General features: G+C 38.1%; 1 long non-coding RNA gene across 1 annotated transcript; it reads left to right on the top strand.

Moving 5' to 3' along the window:
• On the top strand, positions 1–27,679 carry LOC121949529. Its single transcript, XR_006106243.1, has 3 exons — positions 1–396; positions 27,277–27,401; positions 27,632–27,679. It is a non-coding gene; the product is annotated as an uncharacterized LOC121949529 (long non-coding RNA).

Genomic DNA, 27,679 nt, shown 5'->3' on the forward strand with positions numbered 1-27,679 from the left:
CATAAAAAACACAGCGGAACCGCAAGGAGAATGTTAAAAGAAAATGATAGCAGAGACGTTGCAAAAATACAGCGTACAAAATATCACGACTTTTTCTAAAGCTGGCACGCTAGTAAAGAACCTGGCTACGACGGTGGTAGCATTGCTAGCGAAGAGGAGTATAGAAGCTATCAGCCCAGCGTTACCGCTTCGACTTGAACCAGACCAGCAGCATCTGAGGACCCGAGCATCAGCAGGGCACCGAGGCCGAGACCCACAACCCCGCTGCGACAGCCACCTGTTCACCGCCTCCTCCCCTCGCACCTGGACCCGAGACCCACACCGAGGCGGAGGCGGCCGCTCAGCGGCTCCACAGTGACACCGAAGCGGACTGCAGAGACCCTGATGCGCCGGCAGGTATGTTACCTCAGCCCAACCAAACCTAACTAAACGTTTATTTAAACAGAAACAGTGGTGCCTTGAATATGATGTTGCGTTTGAAGGTTTACTTCCGTTTGGTTAAAATAGCTTTGTTGGCATGGGAAACTTATGAGTATATTACCAAAGCAAGTGTAAAATACAGAAGTAAAGAGAAGAAGTTGACAGATATTGGTTTTTCAGGGCCGATACTGGTTATTGGTAGTGAGACCGATAACCAATATGTGGAACTGATATGCATTTACTATAAAAATGAAAATCTTTCTGTCAATATTTGGAATTTGGAACACATTTGTTTCAATGCCTTTGTCAAATGTTTAATCAAAACTGAGACTTCCAACCTAATATACAGCAGGTTCCCATAAACCTTTTTGTGAATTCAAGTTAAACTATAAATGGAAAATGAATTTAAAAAACAGGTCCTTGAGGTTTTACAAAGTAAAAGTTCCATCAATGATCACACTCTCTTGCACTTTTTAATTAATTTTATTGGTGATCGGCTAAAATAAAATGCTGATACAGATAATCAGCAAAATACCAAATACCGGCCCTGATGTCAGGCCAATAATCTGTCTACCTCTAGTAAAGAGCCAGACATTTATTTATATACATGTCACTGCTGATTGGGTAACAGCTCTGATTCACCCACCAGACAAGAGAATACATAAGGGAAGATAATAATAATAATGATAATGATAATAATACATTTTATTTACAGAAATACATTTTATATATAGAGCGCTTTTCAAGAAGCTCAGAGACACTTTACAGGGGTTAAAAATATAATGAAATAGAACACATTAAAATACACAATAAAATACACACATTACAATTCATATAACATGAATGGGGCTTAGATGCCCCCCTCCACCAGTATTCCTCTGCCAACCAGTAGATGACGATAAATATACTTTCAACACATATTGAATAAGTGTGCTCCAGTCTACTGACATGTAACTTTTCATCTGGATGGCTGCATTCTTGAGATTCATTTCAGCAGAATTGTTTTAGGGTAAATGGATCTAATTTTGTCACTGGATAAAATGTATCTATGTATTTATTTTTTGTTATATATAAAAATGTAAATGCTGATGGGGGAATTTGTGGGGAAATTCATTGTAATAATTTTGAGAATCCACATATAAAATGCTCTTAAATTAATGAAAAGTCTTAGTATACAATCTCAATTAGGGGTGTCAACATTTACAATTTTTTCTACACGTGTAAACGGGACTTCTAACCGACGTGTACCCGGTTACACGATTTATGATCTTTTTCTATCGCAGTTGCGCTATATAACCACTAGATGGTTCTGTCTCCGTTCAAATACCTCCTAATCTCATTAAATCAAAGCCATTCCAGTAGTTAGTTATCGCACAAAAACGTTTATTCAGCGAACAGAACTCAAAAAGTAGGCAATCCATCTCACCATTTAAGGCTTAGACCTACTTATGACAGAAAGTAAAATGAGTTGAAAATAAAATCATCAATTTTGACAGACAAGAAAACGTACAAGTGAAAGCTGGAAAAGGTTTAACCTTCTTTTTCAATCATTGTTTTAACTATTGCTCACTTTTGTACAATATATTTTTTTAAGCTCCGCTTGTTCATCGCTTGTTGCTTGTTGTCCATGCGGCCCCGAGTCAACTTGAAGTGACGCGACACTGGCTGTGGCTGCGTTTTTTTTTTTTTAATATCAACGTAACATTGCCACCTGTGCATCTATTATGTATGCGGATAACTGCATTAGTGGGAACATTTAAGTGTATTGTTAGTTAATGTTATTATCTTAAGCTTTCAGGCAACATTATCACCCCTAAAAATACTATTGCAGTGTTTCCTCTAGGATTTTTTTCAGCAGTGGGGGCAGGCTCTCCGGGGAGCCGTGGCGGTGTAAACAAATGACACTTGACTGCAGATTTTAGTTTTATGCCCAGCATAATGCCCCTTTTTATTGGATGGTTGGCATGAAAATCGCTTTTTAAAGGCTGAATGTAAAAATACATCATGGCGTGTATATCGCTTAATGCTATCAATTAGTTTACTCATGTTAGCGACACTGAGTTGAGTTGGCACCGGGCCCAATTAACTTAAGCTACATAACCTTAGCTGGCCATCAATATTTTGCGAATGTTTATTTAACTAATAAAATCTATTATAAGTTTTCTTAAGCTAATAAGTCTACCTTTTCTCCGGTAAGTTTCATGCTGTTTTCAAGCCGACACTCCTCTGACTCTCCGACCTGATGCCTGGATGCGAGTAGCTAATTAACGTCGGCACCAATAAGTTCTGTTGGGGGGTGGGAGGGGGCGTTGGTATCTACCCCAAAGAGTAGATACGGAGCAAGATAGTTATCTGCATCAGCACTCGCGACACCCAATGCAGTGCAGCACTGTGCTGTGATGCCTAAATGAGTGTAGAGGAAACACTGTATTGGTGAGAAATGAACGAGGAGAAGGAGAGGAAAAAATGACGTGTAAACGGTTATTGATTTTTCTGAACGGTTATGATTTGTTATCCGTGTACCCGTTTACACGTGTAGATGTTGACATCCCTAATCTCAATAATAAATATGGAAACAACTTTCCACAATTTTCTGGAGTACTGACAATGCCAAACCTTGACTGGTTTTAATAGAAAGTTTGACCGTGTACAGTTGATTTCTTTTTTTTTGTTTGATTGATCTTTGATAATGGTAGATGTCTCTTAAACTTAAATCATATGGTAGCCAACAATCTAAACACTGTTTTCATCATCAATCATGAGCAGTATAAAAAAGCAAGCCGCCATAGCAACAATATGTCTGTCTATGCTTCTTGAAGAGCAGCTCTCATTGGTGCAATTAGCCATGGAATGAACTGACTACAAAGAAACTTTTACTTTATGAGTGAAATGACTTTTGAACACAGCTCTCCCTTTTTGTGTGGTTTTGAGTAAGTGACTACACTCTGTGTAACACAGCACTTTGCCCTTTTTATCAGCATACCTTGCTGTGTCAGATCACTTAGAAACTGTATACACACTCTTATTTATGGAAATAGGGATATGAAAGGGTTATGTCACCAACTTAATCCCAGTATGATCTTAACTGCAGCCATTAGCCATGGTGTGCATTTGAAAATAGCCCGTCTCCACCTCTCTATTCATTTTCTTCCTCCCTGTAGACTGCCTCTCAGATGTACTGAATTAGAGAGGCGAAGTGGAAAGAGGAGGAGGGCATGAAGCAGAACAATGGTCCGCTACCTCAGCAATATGGTCTGTGGGTGGGAAATAAAAAGAGTGGACTGGAACAGAGGAGTCGGTATACCTTATTTGTTCTGATACAGCCAGATATGCATGGCTGGAGGGTTTGTACTCATAGTGGACACGTCTGACCTATTAGTCACAGACTGACCACCACCTCTATGGACCATTATGCATGATGGATACGTACTAGCAGACTATAGTGTGTGGTGTACAAACAAATTCATCCAAACAGAAAAAAAAGTAATGTTAACACACAAAAGTGGCTCAGAGCTTGCCCTAATCTCTCTATTCCTCAGCGCCAAATTGGTCGTTTTCTGTTTGCCTGTCTGCGGTGTGATCTGGAACCTCGTACGGTGGCCTGAAGTAGAGTGCATTCGAAGTGTCTAGTTGATCATAAACAGCAGCCTGCCTCTCTGTGCCATAGTCACAGTTGGCAAGTCCCAGCTCTGTCTGGCTGCAGCAATAATCGCGCTATTGGTTTAAATCCACTTCATGTCAGTCGCACAAGGCCCTGCCAGCTTACAGGAGGTGAAAACCTGCTGTGGCGGCAGATGTTGAGGAAATGATATGTTAGCTTTTTTTTTTTCATGGCGTCTCTGTGTTATTTGAGCCCCACAGCATGGTAGGAAGCGCCTGAGCCCCTGACCCTTTCCGCTGTGAGAGGAATGAGGGGTGACGGTCAGAGGAAGTTCAGCTCAATTTTGTGGCGTGGCCGCGTAGATACTAGATAATTTGTGATTCCTCCCCATGACTCCTCGAAATCGTAGAACTCACTGCACGTAGGATCTGTCTCTAGAGCGTTGGGCTTAAATGAACAGGTAAAACTCAGGATTCTCCTTCTGATCTGGTGGGATCTGTCAATGCGAATGTGAACATTTTCATTTTAAAGCCCACTGAGTTTCGATGTCTGTCTTGTTCGGGGTTGTTCACTGTAGTTTCCTTTATGCTGCCTTTATTGTCATGGCTGATGGCTACACGCCTAAAAGACATATCCCTTAATTTTCTTACCTGAAAGAAAGAAAGGCAGAAAGAAAGACAGAAAGAAAGGAATGTGAATGTGAATGTGTGAAGTGCCATTTATGTGTATTCTTGCAATACGTTATATTTCTTTGTGTTAAGCCAATGTGTTGTTTACATTTCATAAAAATAAAAAATAAAAAAAATGCGGTAATTTATCTAATATGAGGACCTTGAACTGTTGACTGAGGAGAAATCTGGATTCCACGAGTGGACCAGTTGGAAACCGTTGGTCTAGCACAAGGACCCAGACAGCAAGCAGAGGTTATTAACGGCGGCTAAACTCACCTTTGCCTTTTGCAACTTACTTGAGAGACAGCAGGTGAAGCCACCTTGTGTTTGGTTCAACTTGGTGATTTGATTTGATTCGTCATGCGTGGTGAGGGACAACAACTTGGAGTGATTACTGAGTCACATCAGCCAAGAGAGTTGATTCCAGTCACCTGTGTTTCTGTCCAGTACTCGTTCAAAACAACAAGGGGCTAAATTGCTAAAAAGGCCAGCCTCTGTTGTCCCCATTTGTCATCAGCTTGAAGCAGACACCTTTTTATTTTTGCTGTGTTGAACAGGGCTCAGCAGTAGAGAAACCATTTTGAATCCATGCCTACTTGTGTGGTTTGAGTCACTCTAACCTGCTGTGTCCAGGATGCTCTTGAGTGGTGACAATATATGAATTTATTTGCCTCTGTGTTGTGTCAGAAATACTCTTCTGCAGTCATATTTTCACCAACTTGCAGAAGGTAATGTTTTGTCCCATATAGAATTTTAAATATATGTATTGGTCGAGTTTCTTTTCCTTTCTTTTTGCATTTGTTTACTGCATCCATTTTGCCCTCCATTACAGCATTGCCAGTGCCAGTTCCCTTTGGTTTGCACAAAGACATAAATGAACGTGTGCCTGCAACCTTGCAAAGTATTAGACAAGTCTACTGCCGATTTTGTAATATTCCACTAATCAAAAGTTGAAGGTGCAATCATGCGCCTAAGTGTAGAATAAAGAGGGCAAGTGAACATGTTGGTGGTGCAGCTGCAGAATGTGAAAGTGAATTTCTAAAAAATAATTTTAAACAGGCTTCGTATAGACTGACTGTGTTTTAACAGCATTGCAGTGACAGTGTTTAAATTTACCACATTTGTTATAGTAGCTGAGATAAAGTCACTGAATGCTCTACAGTAGCTTATTATTGTACTCAAGTGCAAATCAGCAACCACATTACTACTGGATCCGATTACAATCATGTCTCTGTGTCTTTGATTTCACCCATATATTTGAAATCTTCAGCTGTATTTTTCATCTTAAGTTGCTGCTCGGGTGTTTTGTCCCTGTCAGACTGGGGCTGGGCGATACAGCTTTAAAATAATTTCACTATATTTTTAGACTATAGCGCGATGCACAATATATATCAAAATTTGGTAGAAAACATGGTAGAAATAATTATAGACTTTAATGTAGGCTACTTAGCTTTTATGTCATATTTATGCAAAAAGATGCAGTAAAGGCTTTTCATACATTATATTGTGAATTTTCCCAAAACGTTCCCACCTTATGTATAATTTACAATCAAATTTTGCTTGAAGACGTGTAATATAAATTGTCCCAACTTACATGTACCCTAAAGAGCTGCACAGTGTTGCAGTTGCATTTTGACATGCAGCAGGAGGCAGGAGACATTTCTAACTGCTGGTGTCATGTGATGTACACCAGACTCTTAGTGTTGTCTTCTCATTTTTTCCATTTGCAGTATTTTAATGTGTGTGTGTGTGTTTTCTATTGTTGCCACATGAAAATAGTCCACACATTTAGTATCCCTGGAAATATGAACCGAGTGAACAACAAACAAGTTTCAGTGATCACATTGTGTTTGGAAAGAATAAGTATCAAATTGCACGTTCAGGGATAATGGCTTTATTTTTGCCTACCTCCATAGTGCAGTGACGACATCCTTTCTGAAGAGCTACTTAGAAGCAATGCTGCTTTGTCTGGTGTCTTTTGAGCCTTGTTATCTCAGCTTGGTGTGCTTGGTTTGATATTCTAAATTGCTAATCAGAAGAATCACCGAAATGACAGGCCTGGTTGACAAATGATGATTTAGAAAGTAGTGTACTACATCGTCATCTCATGGCTGTTTGTGGCATGAAATGAAAGATTCCAGATGTATTTTTCCTGCACAAGAGCTTCATGGTCAGAAAAACTTTATTTTTTGTATTCTTTCACAAATACGCCTTCAGTGGCCTCCCTAAAGTTTCAATTTTCTACATTTGAGGGTTTTTTTTTTTAATGGCTCAATATGGACAGAAGGTCACTTGGTTTTTAAGAAGGACGTCTGAGCTCCACATAAAGCATCAGATTAGATCAATACTGGACAAAACAGGCATGGATTAATCTGTACCAAAAGATGTTTTGTATAGTCTTGTTGCAGTGTTTTCAAATGACGAAATAAGCAGAGAAGCCTAACATTGTTCTAATCCAGTAATTTACTCACAGTCCATTGTCAGTTACTCAATTTTGTCTCTATTATTCAAACTGAAATTGTCTCACCATATTTAAAAGATTATCGTGATTATATCATGTTATGCCTGTATAATAATGTTTTAGGTTTTTTCTTAAATTGGCATTATTCAATTGTTGATTTAGTTCACAGAATTTCCATATCCATGTTTGTATAATTACTTATATAAGATTAAAATGTTAAAATCCCATTTGCCATTAAAAGGTGCATTATGTACATCAAATTTCAACTCAAATTTGTTTTTGATTGAAAACTGATCAAAGCTTAAACTTCAGAAACTAGTTGTCAAGTTGGTAGTTGTTAAATTTTCAAAGTGGCAGACATGATGACATGTCAGAAAACATGGCATTACTCTGAACACAATTACATATCTATCTCGGCTTCTTGTTGTTCTGTCAGAAGGACATAACATCTTATTGGATTAATATTTAGAGAGATAAGGGACATGAATACTTGGCGCATTCAGTGTATGAGCTCGCTCCATCTGTACTGTATAGTTCTTAGAAAAACGGCTGCTGAATGGAGCGAAACAGTCACACCACTGTTGGACTTCTTAGCCACTGACAGGTCCCTCCTAAAGCTGTTGGCCAGGAATATAGAATAAACTGTGCTGTCCCTCAAGGGCAGGAATTGTCTTTGTCTCACCTCATTGTTACATCTCTAACAGGCTTTCTTTTTGTTTGTAAAATGTCGTTTGTGTTCAGTGTATGCTCCCAGATTCATGAAACTGGTAACTTCCATAGATAGTGTGAATGAAATGAGTTCTTTTGTCAGCATTTTTCTAATTCTGAGACCTGGACAAAATAAATGCAGTTAGTTTGCACTGATGTAAACATAATAGTAATGGTAATGAAGACATCTTTGTTGTCCTCAGATTTAACATCTTTAAAGCAGACCTGCTGTGGGTCGTCAAATCAGGTGGCTTTTGAGAAATTTGTCTGCACCCCATTCAAAGCAGAGCTGAAAAAAAAATTAAAAATCAAAATTGTAAGTGTTAATGAAAAGCAAATGGCCAGAGACAATGTTCATCATGGTGAGGGTGGAGCCATCTGTCCCCTTGTGTGCCTTATATGCAAATTACAGAGGGTCCAACTGATCTGCTATGGATGAGGCTCAGGGTACTGAACAAATACGCATTACACATAGAACAGTCTATACACACTGTGCCTTTTAAATTCGCCTTTAAATAAGATGCAAATCCCAGTGCGTGCTGGTGTATAATACGGTTGCAGTACAATGGAATATTAAAGAACAATGAAATATGATATTACACACCAAATAAGTGTGCTAGCGTGGTGAATATGAGCAGTAAACTGCATTAATCGGGATGTTTGTGATGGGAAGAGTCTTTGCCGTATTGTTCCACTGAGCAGCTGTAAGGCATTTAGCTGACCTGAAGCCTGCAGGTCTGTAACTCTGCTGACTGCAATCTTTGATCATCTGGGCCTTCCTCAAGCAACACTTGGTACAAATGTTTACCCTCAGTGATGTGCTGATCCATCTGCAGCACCCTGTGTGGAGCTTTACGTCTGGTGGCAGTCTAGTAGCCATACGACACAGTCAGCTCTTAGCTGATGATCCAAGGCATTCACGCCATATCAGGCACTGCGGCTGTGTGTGTTTGTGTTTGTGTTTGTGTGTGTGTGTGTGTGTGTGTGTGTGTGTGTGTGTGTGTGTGTGTGTGTGTGTGTGTGTGTGTGTGTGTGTGCGTGCGTGCGTGCGTGCGCGCTCTCACTCTTTGGCTCTCTGTTTTGACACAGCTTACAAATTTCATATATGATATATCCTTGATGTATTTGTAGTAGCTTATTAGTGTGCTTTTTGCCAGATGTGTTTGCAGTAGGGATGTCAACATCTACACGTGTAAACGGGTACACGGATAACAAATCATAACCGTTCAGAAAAATCAATAACCGTTTACACGTCATTTTTTCCTCTCCTCCTCCTCGTTCATTTCTCACCAATACAGTGTTTCCTCTACACTCATTTAAGAGTGGCGGCCCGCCACTCCTAAATCCTACCCGCCGCTCCTTCAAATGTCTTTTTTTTTTGGTTGTTTTTTTTTTTTTTAAATTGCAAATACACCACCGCCGCATCACAGCACAGTCCTGCACTGCGTTGGGTGTCGCGAGTGCTGATGCAGATAACTATCTTGCTCCGTATCTACTCTTTGGGGTAGATACCAACGCCCCCTCCCACCCCCCAACAGAACTAATTGGTGCCGACGTTAATGAGCTACTCGCATCCAGGCATCAGGTCGGAGAGTCAGAGGAGTGTCGGCTTGAAAACAGCATGAAACTTACCGGAGAAAAGGTAGACTTATTAGCTTAAGAAAACTTATAATAGATTTTATTAGTTAAATAAACATTCGCAAAATATTGATGGCCAGCTAAGGTTACGTAGCTTAAGTTAATTGGGCCCGGTGCCAACTCAACTCAGTGTCGCTAACGTGAGTAAACTAATTGATAGCATTAAGCGATATACACGCCATGATGTATTTTTACATTCAGCCTTTAAAAAGCGATTTTCATGCCAACCATTCAATAAAAAGGGGCATTATGCTGGGCATAAAACTAAAATCTGCAGTCAAGTGTCATTTGTTTACGCCGCCACGGCTCCCTGGAGAGCCTGCCCCCACTGCTGAAAAAAATCCTAGAGGAAACACTGCAATAGTATTTTTAGGGGTGATAATGTTGCCTGAAAGCTTAAGATAATAACATTAACTAACAATACACTTAAATGTTCCCACTAATGCAGTTATCCGCATACATAATAGATGCACAGGTGGCAATGTTACGTTGATATTAAAAAAAAAAAAACGCAGCCACAGCCAGTGTCGCGTCACTTCAAGTTGACTCGGGGCCGCATGGACAACAAGCAACAAGCGATGAACAAGCGGAGCTTAAAAAAATATATTGTACAAAAGTGAGCAATAGTTAAAACATTGATTGAAAAAGAAGGTTAAACCTTTTCCAGCTTTCACTTGTACGTTTTCTTGTCTGTCAAAATTGATGATTTTATTTTCAACTCATTTTACTTTCTGTCATAAGTAGGTCTAAGCCTTAAATGGTGAGATGGATTGCCTACTTTTTAAGTTCTGTTCGCTGAATAAACGTTTTTGTGCGATAACTAACTACTGGAATGGCTTTGATTTAATGAGATTAGGAGATATTTGAACGGAGACAGAACCATCTAGTGGTTATATAGCGCAACTGCGATAGAAAAAGATCATAAATCGTGTAACCGGGTACACGTCGGTTAGAAGTCCCGTTTACACGTGTAGAAAAAATTGTAAACGTTGACACCCCTAGTTTGCAGCTCATGGAGAAAGTTAACTAGAGGACCATAGTATTGCTGCTGATTGCAGGTCATGGAGCATGTCTAGTGGGAACTGCAAAATTGGTTAACGTGCACACACGTGTACACGCAAACAACGCAAGCACTTTTTTTGTGGGATAATACACATGAGCTGTTAATAAATACTTAATTTCTGTTACTCACTATAATAATTATCAATCGAAAAACCGTGGAACTTATTTTTAAATGGGCTTTTTGCCTTCATTATAGTGTAGCTGGAGCAACACGGGAAAGTTGTAAGAGAGAGGGGGTATGACATGCAGCAAAGAGTGGCAGGTTGGAATCAAACCCTGGTGGTTACAAAGGCCTCAGCCTACAGTATATGGTCAAGAACTGTTTAACTTTTCCCTGTGGACTGCAGGCCCCTTTTAGTCTGTTTGCCGGTGATTGACCAGCAGCTAATGCTGGGTTGCGTTTCTTCAAAAGTTTACTCTGTTTCAACTTTTTACTGCAGTCAGTTGCACTTTATTTCTAGCATCCTGTGACCCAAAGAAGAGGTGCTATTATGCCCTCTTTTCTACAGTCCCACTGTGCTCTGTCCCTGTGATTGCAGAACAGTTCATATTCACAAATTGGTTTAGTCAGAAAAATCATTTCTTAATGAGACACTGTTAATATTAATAAAAAAAATCAAACATAAAAAATAAAATTGCGTTATTGTACTGTTTTTTGCTTAATTAACAATCTTTTACAGCAAAATAGTCATTGAAACCATTAAACAGCTGCACTCTGGGTAAACTGAAAATACATCAAGATCTACAGTTAATGAATTGATGAAATTTTCAAAATGATTAATCAGTCATAGTAATGGCAGAAACCTGGTAATTTTGTTTTGGGGCAAAGGAAACATAAGTAGCCCTTTAACTAGGGCATTTTTTGACCAGGAAACAAACATCTGTTGAAGCTCACAACTTCTTTCCAGGAATTTCTATTAGACTATAACCTTTAATTAAGTTTTAGTTTAACCTTTAACTCCCCAATTAATCATAATATGGGCCCATTTGCAACACCACTTCCGAATCGAACACTTATCCATATTAAAACTTAATTTAACACCCTACCACAGAGAGTGAAAGCATACAACACTTACTGCAATTAATTTAGTAACCATGACAACCAAGGCATATGGTGGCAAAGGCAATCATTTGGATAAATGGCATATTTCATCTCACTGCAGGCGCCATATGGGATACATGAATGATCTTGGGAATTTTTTTCATTGTGTAGTTGCATTTGACTTGGCACTATATTTTACTCACATCTAGCAAAAGTCAGTAAGATCAAGAATCTGGATTTGAATCTGAACTCATGGACTGGCATATGAACTGAAATATGAATGATAGAAAGAAAAACTGCAAGGGACCTGAATAATTGAAAGTTTCTTACTGGGCATTCCCTCAGTGTTATGATGAGTATAGTAAATGGCCATTTTCAGCTAGGGGAAGATGCTCTGCTGCATTAAGCTGGATTTTAATCACATAAGTTTGTTTGAAAACAGAGCCTATAGCTGCTTTATAGTAAATATAAAGTATATAAAGTAAGGCATTTTCTTTCATATTTACTAACACTGAGATTTGCAGAGCTTTAACTTTGAAACCTGCAATGGCAATCTCACTTGATTTAAAAAGTTAAAAAAAAACCCTCGTGAATATAGTCAAATATACAAAAAAAAAACAACCCAACTTTATTTCTACCTACATATATAGTGAACCCTATATAGTGCACATTGTTGACTTGTAAATACGTAGAATGACATAATAATGCATTTGAATTAGTCCTAAGAACATGCAAATGCTGACTTTGTGTCTGGTTAGAATGAAGCATGAGACAAAGACAAGGCAACTTTATTTCAACTTGTTCTAAATGCTTTACATAGGCAAAGAAAATCATTACAATGGATTTCAAAATCAATAAGCAATAATAATAATAATAATAATAATAATAATAATAATAATAATAATAATAATAATAATAATAATAATAAATAATAATAATACCCTAAATGAAATAAATTAAGATTATAATAAATTAAATTTAAATACAAATAGACAAAAGGTAATGGATCAGAAATCCAGTTACTGTGAAGTTACAAAGCAGTATGAAGTTATAAGTCGCCCCAACTATAACAAAGGAATAGTAAAAGTGCAGTAAAGAAACCAATCAATCAAAGGCACAAGAGAAAAGCAGACTTTTTATTTTATATTTGAAAGTGGCTGGGGTATGCATCAGTAAGTTGTACATCTGTGTTCAGCATACAGAAGCTAAAAGCAGCTTTACCCTGTTTAGATTTTAGTTAAAGCACCACCAGTTGACTGCTTTCTAAAGATCTGAGGGCCCTATTTGATTTATGCTCTTAAAGGAGATAATCGGAAATATATTTTTGTGTGAGATTGCTGAGTGAAATATAAACTAACAGCACTTTAAAGTAATTTCTAAATGTTTTAAGAACAGGAGTGATGTACTCAGGTCTCTTGGCTGATTAGTTCTAAAGGTCTTAACAGCCTTTTTGGGAATAGACTGTTACACAAATCCACCTTGCTGGAAATGAAGGATTGAGAGAGTTTCTCTACATTGTGTCTGGACATGAGACCTCTAATGCTGGCTGTTTCTTCAAGACAAAAGACAACACCAAACAAACATTCCCCATATAGTGATATGGTCCTCCTCTGGGCCAAAAACTAATATACAGAGAGAAATTCATAAGGAATGGTCTGTTTTGGCTCTGTACTTAAACTAGCCCATATATTAAAGCGAGACATGCTATGTTTGTTTAAGTCTGATTCAAAGTGTGTGTGTATGTGTGTGTGTGTGTGTGTGTGTGTGTGTGTGTGGTGTGTGTGTGTGTGTGTGTGTGTGTGTGTGTGAGAGAGAGAGAGAGAGAGAGAGAGAGAGAGAAACTGCATCACTGCGTAGATGTACAAACAAATAATGTAGCCCTCTGTTTGTGAAATGTAACCCTGAAACTGCCAGAACATACTTCAGATACATTTAGAACATATTGGTACATTACATACCTATAATACATATAAGGTTCATCAAAATCTAATCTGTAGTTTCCAACCACGGTGGCAATCCTGGTTAGTCAGTAGGTCACCAGGGCGCCCCAGTTTGTCCAATATTTTACTTTCAAAATTATCCATCAGCCTCAGCTGTGCTTAGTCAGTACTAATTAGCAAATGTCTATAATGCCAATAGTCTCTTTCTGTTCCAAGAGGGAAGATTTTGTAAAACGCATCTCATAGTGAAAGCATCATGAGAGAAATCACAACTATTGCTCTCGATGACCCGAGTATTATTATTATTATTATTTTTTTAAATCAAAGTTCAATATGAGGCAATATCTGTAAATGTCAAATCACATGGGAGTAAAAGCCAGAAGAGGAAGGGGGCAATCTAGATGATTACCCTTTTATTAAATGTTCAAAAAGAAATAAGGTACCGGCCCTTTCTTGCAGATTTATAATGAATTAAGAAAAACAAAGCAGCAGTGACATGAAGCTGTATTTTTTTGTGATTCATGAATCAGAGATACAAGCACCTGTGTATTTCAAGGTAATAGAGAAGCCTTGATATATACAGCTTTTTTGCTTTGTGAGAAGTTACCCAAAGGTGCTTGTTGACCTTGCTGTAGAGAGTGCGGGAAGAAACGGTATCCTCTTTTGCTTAGTGGATAAAAGTTGACTGATTCAAATAAGAAGCTTAGACCAAAGGTGTTGTAAGGCTTGCATTCAATGCTCTCACGTGTTAATTTTTTAATGCTTGATACAGGGTTTTAGCACCTTCGTGCTTGAAAAGGTCCCTGCATCAAAAACAGCTAATTTCATACCAGCTTCTTTTTGAAAGCTGGGACAAGTTAATGTGCTGCTTTCATTCTTCCATTTTGTTTGGCGTTGTGTGTGTGTGTGTGTGTGTGTGTGTGTGTGTGTATGTGTTAGTGTGTGTGTGTGTGTGTATGTATGTGTGTATGTGTCTTAATGTGTGTGTCTGACACAATAAGTGTGGGGCGCTCAGGCTGTTTGCAGGTAGTCTTGCACCACACCTGACAGCCAACCCAAGTTTAAAGCTAATCCTCAACAGAGGGGTGAAAGACAGCCTTGCTTGCTGAAGGCAGGAAAAACCAGCAAACCATTTTCTAGGTTCATTCTAAGGGCTCATTTATGCCAAACATTAGAAGTGTGTACGGACATGGATGGAACCTTCCATCTGTTCCATCTGCGTTCATTTAGTCAGTGTTTGTGAATGTTTTCTGAAAGCTTATAGATACAAACTGGAGCACTACCACTTGAAATCACAAAGGCAGAGTAGCATAGTTCAAAAGATATGACCGTAAGAGATGAGAAATTCATTTTAAAAATGGAGGAATGGAATGAATCAGTAATATGGTGAAAAGAATTCCATGTCCACATGTTGGGATGTACTAAATGGCCTCACAGACCACGCATTGTCTGTAATGCAGCCTCTGTTAAAAGGTACACTATTATGACCTATTCCACCGTAGTCATGTTTGTTGTTATGTAAAACTTTCAACTCTGCCCTCTTAAGCCCTCTATTTGCTGTAGCTATGCTATCATAAAATAATCAGGAAACTATGAGGGCAGTGATGTTTTCCACATTTGAGAAGGATGTAGAGTTTTTTCCCAAAAAGAGTTTTTTTGTTCCTTTTCTTTTAAATGCCCCTTTGTGTCATTCTGTGTTACCTCTCTTAATTTGGAGGTTATTGTGGGTCCATGAATGTAGCGCAGGCAGAGCTCTCCATGAGTCCTTTCTTTGCTCAGCAGCAATTTGTCACTTGTGGGGTGGATAATTGATCCGTCGATACGTTCGCGACGGAACTGATCAAATAAATAAATGAGGAGCAGCTGTTTGTGAGTGAATGCAAACTTTTGATTAAGCAGAATGAATTGTTAAGTTTAATTTTTTAAATGTGGTTGAAGTTCTGCTGGTCTGTGTCCACCTCAATACACTCTTCGCTGCGAGACTGTGGAGCTATAAATAACCAAACAGTATAAGTATTCCAACAGCGAAAAATAGAGAATTTATTTGTGGTGGCAGGTGTTTTCATTTTGGCAGGACGACACAGATAAATTACTTTCACTTATTATTATAATACAGCCTGAGTTATCCTGGAGACAACATTTTAAGTTTAGTTTCCATCCTAATTAAGTGCAAATTTTTAACGTGATTTTCAGGAAATCTGCAAAAAGTGAAAGCAAATGAATGTGCATTTGCATCCACTATTGTTATGCAAATGTGAGGAGATGAGCACATTGAGATGAACATTGGCACTAACCCTATAGTTTGGTGCTTTTTAACCACTACAAAAGAAATCGTCACAAAAAGATGATGTCATTAAAGGACGGCCAGTGTGACATCAAAACAATGTGTGGAAATATGGTGAATATGACGTTTCTGTTTGTTGCATGTATCAGTTTGATGACTACAGTTTTCCTACATAAATATACATTAAATGGAAATGCAGTTTGTAGTAAACATTAGAGATAGTGTGGGTTTGGCACTTCTGACACACCCACAATGGTATTCACACTAGTTATTATTGCTTGGTAACTGTTTCAGCAAGCAATGTCAAAATTTAGGGCATATTCTCCTTTGAGCATTAACACTCCATATTCAATTCACACATCAGCCCACTTCTGAATCTGCTAGCCACTTGATAGAACCAAACCTTAAAAGCCCATTGGTATTTAGAATACCCACCTCAAATCAGTAAAAATTTCTGTCTGAAGAGAAGATTAATTATCAAGGGCATTTGGTTCCTCAGAGAGCAAAGCACTGAAAAGGTACAACATGCTTGGATGGCGTTAATTTGCAGGAAGGAGATGACTATCCAGAAAGTGCACTCTTGAAGAGTGAATCGGCTGGATCATGATGTTATGTGCCAGTAACCTTGAAAATTATGTTTTTGGTGAAATAGATGAATCTTATCCCATCATCCTTTGAGGATCAGTAGACCACTGTGTTAATATTGAGGCAGCAGAACAAGAAATATGATGTCAATTTACACATTTCAAGACAGGAGAGTTACACACACTAAACATAAGGGTTCCTAAGAGGTTCATAGCTAGATCAGTTAAAAGGGGGCCTGCTATTATATTTTACTGTCATTTGACTGAAACAAAAATCTTTTCAGAGAAAGCTCATGTGAATAATGTGAGTGCTTTTACATGGACATGAATACCCCATTTAGGATCAGATTTTTTAAATTTTCCACTCCGTTTATGTGTTTGAGCATGTTAACACCATTTACCATTTTCATAAACCTGGATAAGCCCTTACCCTGTTCATGAGAAACCTGAATATGCTATGGGTAGGGATGGGTATCATCAGGATTTTATCAATACTGTGACTCGATGTCAACCAATCGTGGATTTTTTAAAAGGGTTTTGGTAAACATCCCTAACTACTGGAGTACTCTGGAAGACACCATCATATTGTTGCACGTAGACTTCTTATCCTGGTTATTTAGAGTTGCTGACTACTTGCACAGATGCATCTTTAGCCTAGTGAGGTAACAAAATTGCAGCAGTGACAGCATCTCAGTTCTGGAATGATGAAAAAGCCGAGTTTCGTCTTTTGGTAATGAAAGGGCCTGCAGATCTTAATCCCCTGCGCCCCTGCTCTTTATGCAGCGACCGTGCCTCTCTGCCACCATACATGGAGAACAGTGGTATGACGACAGTTAAGCTGCACACAAGTAGTGTGTATGCTGGTTGAAAAAGAGAGAGACACGGATGCTTTCAGAGCAGACAGCTGCTAGTGGAGCAAAAAAGAAATAAGCAGCTAAAGGAGAGCACCACCTAAATCAAGAATTCCAATATGATATTTCCATGGCCAGAAAAAGTTCAATTGTGTAGACGCGAGTTACTCTCTCTCAAAGCCAGACACCAAGTGTTAAACTTGTGATGTCGTCAAGTGTTAAGTCTGGAGCTGCTCTTTAGACACTGAATGGGAGCCAGATTGTGTGGACCTACAGAATTTCTGTTTTCATTATTATTCCCAAAATGAGCTCTATTCAATTGTCATGTTCTTAGTTTTGATATAAAAAACATACCCATATACTCAGAACATTCACCTAGGTGCTCTCAGTGTCATCCATAACATATTTCCCAACTCATTGTCTATGGAGGAGCTTCAGATTTTGAACCTTATGACATCACAAATTAATGTTTTAACATTCCAGTTTTTATATTTGGGAGAGAGTTTTTCATGTTCACAAATATTTTTGGACTGTCTTAGAACATAGGAATAACGTGTATGAATTTTGAAAATGGGCTTTGTTCCCTTTTTATTTGTAAAGTGTTAATAAATGTATAGCATTAACTATTTCCTGTTGCTTTCATCTTCCCTTGTTGGTTTGTTTATGTAAACATCACAGTGCCTGCGCAAAAAGACTATTTACTATACTGTTATTTGCCACTGCCAATTTTTTCAAGTTCTGACTCTGCTGGAAATGAGTTTTGCGACTTTCCATGTGATTTCAAAGTAAAGTGAAATTGGTAGAACATGTATTTTCCAAAGGAAATGCTCTGAGTCTGTTTCTCAATGTGTCCTTCAAAAGGTTTTAGAAATGGGTCAGTGTTAACTTCAATTTAGTCTTCGGAGGAGTAGCACAACCCTGTATAAAAACATCACAAATGTTGGTTGGAGAGACACATAAAAAATGGTGATATATTGCTGCTTTGCTTAACAGCATGTGTCCAATTGCCTCACATTAGTGTGGCTAGAAAAAAAGCCTCAGTGTTTTGGATGTGACAGAATAGAAACACATACTAAGTGCAGGATAAATCTGATTGTCTTCTGGATGATTTTTTTAGATAATTGTGTATAAATAAAACAACGTATTAAGATACTCTTGTATATATTTAAATGTGATTGCATCACCATGTAATCTTGAAAGGTTTTGAGCCTCTGTTTTTCAAAATCTAGGCTCTCATTTGGCCAAAACATGCGAGACAATAAGGGTATTTAATAGCTGACACCGATTTACTTAGCACATTCACTGAATCACTGTGGTACTTTGTGTCAGTGCTTAGAGAGAGTAAACAACTAGATCAAACGGTGTTTTCTTTAAATGCAGACAAGACAGAGAAGGAAATACTCAAAGTTATTGCTTGTGTTTATTCAAGGTCTACAAAGACTAAAGGCCAAGTAAGAAAACTTGGATAGACTCAGATCCCAGCGTAAGAAGCCACATCAAGGCAGTAACTAAATCAGCCTTTCATCATCTAAAACAAATAACGAGAATTACAGGTTTCATGTCGGTACAAGATTTAAATAAACCCATTAATGCTTTAATCTCCAGCAGGCGGGACTTTTGCAAAGGTCTCTTGTTTGAGCTTTCCAAAAAGAACATCTGACAACTGCAGCACATTAAAGACATGCTGCTGCCAGAGTTCTAACAAGAACCAAAAGAGCTGACCACATTTTCTACTCAGAATTCTCTACACCAGCTTCCAGTGAGGTTAAGAATAGATTTTTAAGTGCCTCTGCTCATTTTAAAATGAGTTAATGACCTTAGGCGCAAAACATTTCTGACATATTTGAAGAATACAAATTCAGAGATATTAGATATTAAGTGTTGCTATAGTGCCTTTGGTAACACAGCTAAAAACTACAAGTCCTCAACTTAATTTTGATGTACAGACTGCAGCCGTGTAAAAGAAATTTTGTCTCGCTAATCTCTTGATTCCTTGCGTGACAGCCAGGAATTATGACAGGCATGTCCGAAGTCAGGCTTGGGGGCCAAACCTGGCCTGCAGACCAATTTTAAATGGCCCTCAGCTTGACTTTCAAAATATGCTATCTGTGGCTCTCCACACAATACTGGTTAAGCAAGCGAGTTCACTTTGCTTTTCCCCATCACCTCATGATGGCCGCAGCACTGCACAGTTTGCAGACATGCACCAAGTCGGAACGCAGGCAGAACTACTGTGTTTTCATAAACAAACAGTTACCTACCAGCAGACATTTCCTGCTAAGGTAGCAAACACGTTAAGCAAACATGCAAGTTTGTTTATTTTCAGTATATTTTCACTGAAAGAAGAAACAGTGGCATTTGTCTTGTTTGCAGGAGATTAAAAAAAAAAAAGTTTAATAACCCATTTGATACGAGAAGCAGCTAGCAATTTTGCCATTATAATGCATGGAGCTAGCTCTGTATAAGTGGGTGGGTTCAAAGGAACACTGAACATTGAAAGAGTATTTTTTCACATTATTTCCCCCTAAATAATCTCCTTTAATGTTTGCAACTGAGATTTATAATTTCTGATGAATTATAATTTGCTGATCTGCAATTTAAACACATCTTACAAATGTATATCTGATTGAGTACTTCAAAGAATCCATGAATGAGCACAGCACAAGGCTTCTAAAACCCCAGGGCATAGATTTCCACCTGAGATAAAGAGATTAAGATAAAGTGTGTAAAAATATGGGCCCGAACAAAGGATGCAATATATGAACAAATTTCTTATTTATACTTAATAAACTTATACTATACTTATTGATTTCTGGGAATCACCAATGTTATCTTAGCTTCACTCTTCTCTTGAGAAGTAAGAGTTAAGTGAAAACTGTATGGGTGGTCAAGAGCTAGAGATGGAATAAAAGATAAGAAAAGAAAAATTATGTTTAGAAATTGTTTGTCCATCTCAAGGAAACATAGGTTCAAAAATTTGAGGAATATAATAATCAAATTTAGAATACTATATGTTTTAAATTAATCATGATAATTGAAACATTCCATTTGCAGGCTAAATAAATCCTATTAGTCCATTTATCCCAAATAAGACTTTAGAAACCTTTGGATGATACTGCACGCCTTCGGCTTCTTAATGGCTTACATACTGCTCTTCAATTTAAATTTAAGGCATTTATACAGTAGATTTTCAACATGTACATGGAAAATGTATCTTTAGCTACTGATAAGTCTGTAAATGCATCACTAGTTGGAGCTTGAGACCCTTATGGACGTAGCAGTGGTTCGCTGTCTGTGTTGAGGGCTTCAGAAACTGATGCACCCTGAGCTGCCAAGTGAAGTGTCTGTCTGGACACCTGTCAGTGCCACCTCTCCAATTATTTCTTGAATTCTTAGTGTACTTGCGAGACTGCCACCTTTTCCTGTCCTCCTCCAGTTGTCATGGAGTGCTTGGCTTGGGCAATGTGGGTTTTTCCTCTATTTTCATGTCAAACCATTTTCAGTTGTTGTGTGTCCCTCTGCTGACATGGCATTTACAGCATCAGAAATGTTTTGCCATTGCTGGGTTTTTTATTTTTCTGTAGTGCCAGCACTGACCTTTTGGAAAACCACCTTTGCTTTGCTCAAGTTTCTTTAACACTGTGCCAATTTGACTGAGGTTCTTCTTCTTTCAGCCTTTTTTTGGTGGCACTTTTCCAATTCGTGGGCTTATGCTAGAGTATTTGCACACGGCACAACATTTTCCCACATAGAGTGTAGGGGGTGTTACCTACTGTATGATAATAAACAGTCGGCCACGTGTGTCCAATTTATGAGTGGGGTTCATCATTCAGCAAACCGTAGTAGAGCGATTTGGATGATTAAGAGTGTTTGTTGAAACTTAAGTTGACTTTTCTTTTTTTTTTCTCTTCACAAGAAATTTGAGAGAAAATTGCTGGGTAATGAGTCCCATTATTTCATTCTTTTGGGCATAAAATTAGCAGTAACCAGGACTTCTGATGGCAGATGTAGGTGTGTTTCACATTTATTCTCTAAACTGTATGTAATTGGGCTGGGAAGCAAAGCTTTCTGTGCTTGCTCCTAAGGCTTCATATAAGCCTTAAGAGCTTGTATGAACTTGTACAATTCAACAGTGTGTAATATATTTATGTTCTGACCAAAAACAAACAATTTAATGCACAAGATACATTAATCATTTCAGTTTTTTATCCTAATTAAAAAAAAATCTTACCTTATAGCCTTTACATTTTTTCATGCCTTTGGTAATAATTTTGTAGGGGCAGAGTAATTTGTCTTAACAGTGCAGGCATTATGATCGGTGGTTATGCTTTAGAAAATTCATAGAGAAAAAAACTGTATACTTGGCTCTCTTTGGTTAAACCAATTTGTTTCACAATCCATCATTTTATATTAAGTTTGCACAGATACGTGCCTCTTTGCCTTGTGGGCATCACAGCCATTCCACTGAATCCTTTTGAGGATTGTAGTATTTCAATTGATGAAGAAACAGTAATGATGTGTTATTTACTTCATGTGAAGTCCCCAAGTGTCTTGTTGCCCTTAGCTAGCTACATTCAGCTGACATTAAACCAATTAGGAATACTGCTTTGAAAGAGTGTTTAAATATTTTCATGTGAGTGAAACATATTGTGTTTTATACGCTTACTGTTTAATTTGTCTAAAAATGTTCAGAAGTTTATAAAACATGCACAGAGAGATCATGCAATAAATTTACACTTAACACAGCAAAATTGGCATAAATGCAAAGCTATAGATTTCAACTCTGCAGCTGCCTATCATTTGGTGTCTCTTGTTTTTGACACTACTTAAAAACTATTTGACATGATTACAGCACATGATGCTCAAAATCAAGGACGGTATATAAGGATGGACAACATACCTTCATTTCCTCCTGTTGTGCAAACATGAACCCAAAATGTCCCGGATCCATTTGGAGACATAGTTTACACAGTAGAGATTTGAAAGTGTAGAATCATCTTCCTGCCTGACCCAGTTCCAATCTGGACTATTGTTCACAAAGCTCACAAATTGACACACACAGCTGTCAATTGTGACATCAAATCACCTTTTAATAGCATCAAATAATAAAAATCAAACACCTCCAAAAAATTAACGTTTACATACATCAGCTTGATAAGAACTACCTGAAAAGACCGAAACTGTATTTGGAAAACATTTATTTGATGTGTAGCTAGGTCTTTTTTTTTTAATTTTTTTTTTTTAGCTTGACCCATTTCCATCTGCTAACATGAAGGGGGCAGGTTTTAGAACCTTTACTGCAACCCTCCACTAGGAGGCGAACGAGATGTTTTGGCTTTACTTTCGGGGAGCTGTCATGCCATCCTTCTCTGTATACAGTCATTTCTAAAAACTGTTTGTATATGAGGTGAAAAGGATCTGACATTCATAGTTTACCCTGTGTTTTTTGCACTAGAGTTGTGAGCAGCCAACATATTTATGATGCATTTGGTGGAACTTTCAGTGCATTTGGAATTTTGTGCGAAGCACTTCATTGATGGATAACAAGTGATAGAAAAGGGAGAGAAACTAGTCAAACAACAGATTCACTGTATACAGTGTGTAAAAGGCCATTTCGTAGAGGTAGGTTTTGAGGAGACATTTTTAAAAAAAGGCGGGGTTTTGCTAACCTAAGTTCCTCAGGTATGACCTCTGTGGGGTCTTATAGATAAGCCAAAAGTCTGGTGGAGTTTTAAACAAGTTGGAGATGATAGGGAGCCTTTTGGCTGAACTACAATTACAGGGAATAACAATCCAGATGTGACAACATGTAAACGTGGATAACTTCTTCAAGGTTTTCTTGACAAAACTCAAGTCAAGTCAAGGTTAGGTTCACACCCAAATTGTGGTCAGAATGCATGACATCTGAGGACGTGTTCCCTAGATTATTTTTCAAGTCATAGGTCAGTAAAAAGACCTCAGAAGACCTCAGACATTCTGAGGTCTTTTGGAAGGTTTTCTGGCATCCAGCATTTGATATCAGAGATACAAGCCATAATATGAGACAATGTGTCTATGTCACCACCATTTAGCCAGGTGTAAAATTGTGTGTGTCATCTGCAAAACTGTGATAATGAATTAATTCACAATCTTCCTACAAGGAAAGCACAGCAGTAGAAAACAAAAGAGGACCAAGAATTGACCCCTGGGGAACACTGCAAAAAGGAGGGGGGGGGGGGGGGGGGCAAGGCAACAGTATCAAATTTGGAACTCAAATTGAGCAGAAGGAACACTGAACAAGCCACAGAATCAGCTACAAGCAGTAAATCATTAATAATGTAGAGCTGCTTACTGTGCTGTGCATGGCATATAATCCTTGTTTGTCATTGCTAAAGATATTAGTTATATATGTGTAAGATAATTAAAAGACAACAGTCTGAAAAACCTCTATCAGAAATCTAGTGGGAACAATATCTAATTGGCAGGTGGATGAGTTTAAGTGGGAGATTAACTGCTCTAATTCTAGTAATGAAACTTGCTTGAAATGAGACATACTGGCAGGGGGCTCAGTGGAGATTAGGAGATTCTGGTCACAGGTGTGATATGGAGCCTAATGTCATCTATTTTATTCAAGAAATGGTGGAGCTCATATACTTCAGTCAGTGCTTCCGTATGCTGGCTAGGGGGAGGGTTAACCACTGAGATGATTGCCTGAAATAAAACTCTGGGGTTTGTTGCAGCTACTATGAATCAAACTGGAGAAATCAGAATACCTTGCTTCTTTAACTGCACACTGACAGGCCAACATCAGAAAGCTTTCTTTGGATATCAAGAGATGACATGAGTTTGTCTTTCTTTCATATTCACTCAGCTGCCCTTGTATGGCCAGTAATGGGGGGGGGTTTGGCTGACTTGAAATTAAAAGACCATGAGCAGATAGGGTGATGACCTATGGGCAGGAAGAGGGAACAAGATATGAAAAATCACAGCCCTGTGATCTGAGACACTAAAATTTAGCATTTCAATATTATTTAGACACCAATACAATAAAACAGCAGAAGGTCAAGGGTATGTCCCTCATGATGGGTTGGATTTTTAACAGACTGTTCAAGATTAAAAGACTTAAAGAGGGTGCTTAAATCAGCAGTAACATAAGTCATAGAGGGACAACAAACTAGTTTGTTAAAATCACCAAGGATTCCAACTCTTTGGCTATAATAAATGAAAGAAGCTCAGAAAATGATTGAATAAAACCAGCATTAGCCTGAGTCAGCCTATAAAATACAACAAACAGTACAGGATCCTGGCCATTTAAAATAAAACCCATGAGGCTTAAAAGAAGAAAAAAAAATTATGAGTGGCAGGGCAATGTTTGTAGTTGTTATTAAAAATGATAGCGATTCCACCTCAATGGCCTGACACACAAAGTTAATTAAAAGAGGAGGGGTCTTTGGGTTTTAGTTGTTCAGAAATAATCCAGTTATAGGTTTTGCTGCAATCTTAGTCATATAACTTTACCACTGACATTGTTTTTTTGTGGATCTGCTTTAGTGACCAACAGTTTAAGACTCTGGACTTGAAACTCCTTGTGTAAAAGTTTTATGTAATTGTAGCATTTTGTAAAAAATATTCTGATGGAATACTTTTGTAAAATATGTAACTTTTTGCAGTCTGCGTTGCTTTTAGGGATTTACTCTTGGTGTTTTCCAAAGTGCCGTACCTAAAGCTAATTATCAAGAGCAGGCATGGTCGTACAGTTAAGCTGACATTTGAGTAAATGATAAGAAGTTAGAGGCGTGACGATGACCATGCCAGTTGTTTCGGTTGGTTTGTTTACTGTGTTGATACAGACTGAAATATCTCTGCATCTCTGCTCTACATGTCAGCAGATCACAGATACATTACAGTTGCTTGTTATTATGAAGTGGATACAATGTGGTTAGAATAAAAAGCACTTTTGTGGCTGAAGTCTGCCTGTACAACAGTAATGTCTTGGTTAAAAACAACTGGTTTCTGTGGCACCCTCTCTACTAGGGGCTTGAAAGATGATCAAAAAGAGCCACGAGTTACGAGTCCACGAGTCACTACCAAATACACTCATTTGTGCCTACAAAGCCACTGGAAACACAGCAATGATGAAAAAACAACTGGTTTTGTTGTTTGTTGGTCTTATGCTGTAGTCCACAGTGGTCTGCAGCTTGGCTGGCCACTCACATAAGTGTCATGCCATCCACCATCCACTCCACCTGCTGAACAAAGTCAGCTCACAAACTGTATTACTTCACTTTAGAAATGCTGATCTGATATGTGTTCAACGTGTGAATGTAACTTATTTGTGGCTTGCAGAAACTTAGAGTGCCAATTTTTTTTTTCTGGGATTGTCATGAAATTTTGATTAGACAATTATGGTTCTCAGGATGTATAGCAATAACAGCATTATAACATAATATGGAAGTTGTAAATACAGGAATACATCTTAAATTTCTCTTCTTAGATAAATGCCATGCACTACGATTTTCAAAAAGTGAAAGTATATGTGGTATGTCATATTAGTTTAATCCACACAGTCATTTCAGCAGCCTCAAAGACCCTTCTCAATGTCATGTACGGATGATTTGATAAAGTGATTGGCTATTGTTCATTTTTACTTTAATTTTCCATCTCTTAAAAATTGCATTAACAAACAGATTGTTTATGATTACTGTGTCTGATTATGGTGTTAAATTATAGAAAACGATTGATGTCGTTGCTCAGATTGCATCTGGGAAATAATCACATAGAGTGGTGCATTATCACATGAAGTGGCGAATTATGAATTGGCCTTATTTGAGTTCATTTCTACTGCTATGGCACCCTTTTGTTGGAGGCTGAATGAATTACAATGATTTGACAAAGCCAATTAAACACAAACACACATTGTTGACTACAACATGCAATATGTGTTTGCTGCATAGAACCACCATTTTTCATTCATGGAGTTGGAGCCAACTCAATTTTAATGGCCCGTCATGAAAGACAAGTGTGCATGTACCACTTTGTCAGAAGTGTTGTTTATGCATGTAAGTCTTTTGTGCTTACAAGAACAAACCCTTAGACCTGATGTGCATTGGGACTTACATTTTTATAGCAATATTTATTATCTTAAAAGTGCATTTCATCCCACATTCTTTTCTTTTTCTTTTATTTTCCTTTTTTAATTATTTAATAAAAGTTAAAGGAACAGTTCACTCTGTATAAAAAAAACAACATTTTTTTTCCCTCTTACCTCTAGTACAATCTATAAGTCCACCATTTAAAAGTCGAATTGCTGACTCATAATGATGTCACCAAGGGTTATTTCTGCTGTGGTTTTTATTATATTTGCAATAGAAACTTACATTTGGACCAGGGAGAGTGTAACAAAAAGCCCCAAATGCAACCAGCACTTTAGTAGCCTGATCCGTGTTACAGTAGGTACTAAAAGTCATTTAATGCTTTGATTTTGGCTTTCTATCTTTTGAGTCCCCTAACTTAATGGAAGTGAAGTACAATGAAGTACAATCGGTTTGGCTCTTGAAAAGTCCTATACACAAAGCTAATATGGAATGCATACAGAAACAAATGTTACCCTTCATTTCTCTTTTATAATGAATGTAATGTGTTTAATATCTAATATTTGCACTACCCTGAAAACCACTGAGGCAGGGGCATTTTCATTTCTTATTTATTTTAGGATTGTTCAATATCAGTAATTACTGGGATTAAAGAATTAATTAAATTGCATGAATGGTTATACACAATGTCAGTAGAAATACTGTTGCAGATCCACTCTTGTGTGAGGTTTCTACACTAGTGGCACAGTAATGAAGAACAAATTCTGATTCAGATCACACTCCAAACATCAAATAGAAACAGACAAGTGTAATCTCATTACCATATCAGCTTCAGGGTACAGTACCTGTGGAGACAGAAATTAATATGAAATTGCTACTGGATTCTTGCATCAGTTTCATAGCAGGACTTTTTGTCTCTGCCACTTTACATATTTCTCCACAGGTGACCAAAAACACACCCCATGTTGTGTTTCAGAGGAGGATTTGAGGAAAGAATAGGGGACGCTTCAGCGACTGAATACCGGCACTCTCATGAGCCTTCGCTTGCCACTGTGTCACCTGGAAACAGTGAGTGCGCGCGCACACACACACACACACACACACACACATACACACACACACACACACACACACACACTGTATTATTAACATCACAGTCAGGGATGAGGAGAGGAGGGAGAGATGCCCGGCTTTTTTCATTACTTGAATATGGACATACTGAGCAATGCACTCACTGCTGAGCACCATTTCAAAGTCCCCCCATCCATTCGTTATCTAAACGCGCTTATCTTGTGCAGAGTTGCAGAGGGGCTATCCCAGCACACATGAGGCAAGGAATGGGGTAC

Source organism: Plectropomus leopardus, chromosome 10 (assembly GCF_008729295.1).
Source record: "Plectropomus leopardus isolate mb chromosome 10, YSFRI_Pleo_2.0, whole genome shotgun sequence".
Classification (NCBI taxonomy): domain Eukaryota; kingdom Metazoa; phylum Chordata; class Actinopteri; order Perciformes; family Serranidae; genus Plectropomus; species Plectropomus leopardus.